Here is a 3,717-nt window from a genome sequence, read left to right on the forward strand (position 1 = left end):
ATGGAGTCAGACCGATCTTACACTAAAACTAATAAAATAAAATATTTACAACTTTAAGGCTAAAAGACCTTAAATCACATAAATTTTTAGAAAACACCCATTAACCGGGCCATCAAAAACTGTTTCTCCTCCCATGCTTTTCAGCATGAAGGTATTGTTCCCTTGAATTTGAGCAATGATAAAAGCCCCTGTCCAAAAACCATCAAACTTCCCATGGTTGCCTTTCTTTTCTTTCAGTGCATCCCACTTCAGAACCAAGTCTCCAACTTGAAAATTATTTGATTTTGTCTTTCTGTCAAAAGCTTCCTTGATCTTTTTCTGATGTACTCCAACCTTTTCAACTAGTTGTTCTCGAATTTGATGTACCTCTGCCAGATCAGTGATCCTTCGTGCCATGTCTTCTTCCTCATTCTGTTCTTGTTGCAGGAACTTCGCCACAGGGAGAGTTAACTGAAGTGGGAATACAACCTTAGTGCCATACACTAGCTTGAATGGAGAATTCCTTTTGGATTTCTTAATGGTCACTCTGTCAGCCCACAGTGCATACTTGAGCTTAGAATCCCAATTCTTTTTCTTGTCCTCTAACTTCTTTTTGATTATCCTTAACAGGCTTTTTTTAGAGGATTCTGCTAGACCATTGCCTTGAGGATAGTATGAGGTGGAATGAACCAGTTTAATACTCATTGAATCACACATTTCCATCAATTCTTCTGCCCTGAAGGCTGCTGCATTATCTGTGACTAATTTATGTGGACAACTAAATCTGGTAAAGATATTTTCAATTAAAAACTTCATGACCACATTATGATCAGCCTTCCTGGTAGCGATTGCTTCAATCCACTTAGTAAAGTAATCAGTGGTTACTAATATCCATCTATGTTGGCCATTGGAATGTGGATTGATTTCTCCAATGAAGTCTAAGCCCCACTACTGAAAAGGTCCATTTGCATGTATTAGTTTCAAGGGCAAGGACTTCAATTGTTGCCTTCCTTCAAATCTTTGGCACCTGTCACAAGATTTAACAAATGAAAATACATCAGAAAATAAGGAGGGCCAGTAATATCCAGCTCTGAGGATTTTATGGGTTGTAGTCTTCCAGTAATGGTGCCCTCCACACATGCTGGAATGAAACTGCTGCATAACCTCGATGGATTGTTTTTTTTGGAGACACCTCAAAAGCATTCCAGATGGATTCCTCCAGTAGAGCAGATTTTCATGGATACAATATTTTTCTACCCTAAGTTTAACAGTTCTGACTTGAATTTGAGTAAGGCCTAGAGGGATTTTTAGCTTCAGCAAGAATTTAACTATTGCAGAATACCAATCACAAGAAGCTAGATATTCAGCCAATGTCTGATTCTTTTCTAGTTCATCTGTTTCTTCTTCTTCTGCCTAACCATTTTGTGCAAGTGTGCCCATGAAATGTATGTCCAATGTTCTGCAATTTTCTTCAGCTAACAACCTGGAAAGACCCTGACCTCTGACAAGTTTGGTGGGCATCAATTCCATATTAAATTCAATTAAATTTTCAATCCATTTGGCCCTTCTTCCATCAGCATCAGGTTGTGTTAAGACATCTTTTATTGAAGCAGAGGGTACATATGCAATTATCTTGGAATGAAGAATGTAAACTCTAAAAGATTTCAAAGATTTGATAAGAGCATATGCTTGTTTCTCAATAATATCATACCTCAGCTCATCATCCCTTAGTGTTTTGCTAAAAAATGCCACTGGATGCTCTAAACCTTCCTCATATGCTTGCAATAAAAATGCTGCAAGGGTGTCTTCAGAGGAAAATGAAAATATATGGAACTCCTTGCTGTAATCTGGACTGCTTAGAGTGGGAGCTTCCATAATGGCTTTTTTAATAGACTCAAATGATTTTCTTGCTGCATCAGTCCATCTGACCTCTGACCCTTTCTTCAACATGGAGGTAACATGCTTCACCAATTCTGCAAAATTTGGTATAAACCTCCTCACAAAATTAATCTTGCCTAGAAAGGACAGAATGTCTTTCTTTGATCTCGAGACAGACAAAGTCTGTATTGCTCTTACTCTTTCTGGGTCAATTCAGACACCTGCAGTAGAAACAATATGTCCCAACAACTTGCCTTCTTCTAAAGAAAACTGTGACTTCTTAGGATTGACTGAAATCCCAAACCTTCTGCACTTCAGGAACACCTTCTTCAAATGTTGCAGATGATCTTGATGGTTGCTGGAGTATACTGTTATATCATCTAGGTAGATGAGGACAAATTTATCCTTCTCTCCTACAAATGCTATATCCATAGCTCTCTGAAAGGTGGCTCCAGCATTCATCAACCCAAAAGGCATCTTGGAATACATAAAAGTTCCCCAAGGAGTGGTGAATGCAGTCTTCTCTTGGTCATCTGGATGCACAACAATCTAATTAAACCCTAAAAATCCATCCAAGAAAGACATTACTTTGGCTCCTGAGACTTTTTGCAGCAAATGCTCCATCTTGGGTAGAGGATAGTTGTCTTTCTTAGAGAATTTGTTTAAGTTTCTGAAATCAACACACAATTTGATTTCTCCACTTTTCTTCCTCACTACCACCAAGTTGGCTACACATTTTGAATATCTGAGAGGGACTATGATCTTGGCAGCCAACAACTTTTAATTTATTTTTCAATCAAAGGAAGGAACAAAGGATTTATTGGTCTCAAATTCTATTTAAAATGTATGGTGTCTTTCTCTAGAGGGATTTTATGCTGAATAATCTTTTTATCATGGGTTTTCAGGTCACTATATTCCCACGAAAACAAATCAGAAAATTGCTTCATTAAATTGCAATATTCAGAACATTGATCAGCACACAGATGAGTGGACAAATTTATGTATCTAGGCTGACCTGGACTCCCTATATCATGCTTACAGACTACAGACTGATATTCTTTTTGGGCAGCCTTGTAAGGCACATCATTCTGGTCAAACAATCTTTCTAGAGGAATTAAACCCTTAGGAATATGATTACTGGGAAGCTAGAGAATGCTTTCTTTACCAATTTTATTTTTAAGCTGGAATTGGGGACTTTCTTGCAAGGCTTCATTTTCTTGGTCAATTTTCATTTCAGCAAATTCATCAATGACTTGCAAAAACATATTTATTTCATCATCATCTTCAAAAACTTTCCAATTGTTGACATTATCAGGCAAGGATGGCCTATATTTCATTTGGACTTCATACACTAGTCTGGGAGGCATAGGAGGGATGAATAGGCTAGCAGACACAACAAGGGAATCATCAAGCTGATTTTTGGCTCTAGGGATATATGAAATATAGAAATTATCAAAGGAATATTTGAGTCTCCATACCTCATCTCTGTATGATTTCAACCTTGGGTGCTTTTCCTGAAATGCTTTATTTACTTGCTGAATGATAAGATCAGCATCTCCAAACACCTTTATGTTCTTGATTCCTCTGTCTTTTGCTGCGTTAAGGCCCAATATCAGAGCCTCATACTCTGCTATATTGTTGGTGACTTGAAAATCCAACTTAAAAGATAGATGTGTGCTTTCTTGTTCTAGAGATACCAGAACCACCCCTGCTCCTGTAGTCTCCCTGGAACATGCTCCAGCAAAGAACATCTCCAAAACCTGACTTCCTTGCTCTTCTTTGGCCTGAACTATTGGTTTCCTGATATGCATTGAGGCCTTTTGGGATTCTTCAATTTGGAGAATACATGCTCCAAAGTTA

Source organism: Pinus tabuliformis, chromosome Q (genome assembly GCF_031772625.1).
Source record: "Pinus tabuliformis cultivar Carrire ecotype Pingquan chromosome Q, CPIR1, whole genome shotgun sequence".
Classification (NCBI taxonomy): domain Eukaryota; kingdom Viridiplantae; phylum Streptophyta; class Pinopsida; order Pinales; family Pinaceae; genus Pinus; species Pinus tabuliformis.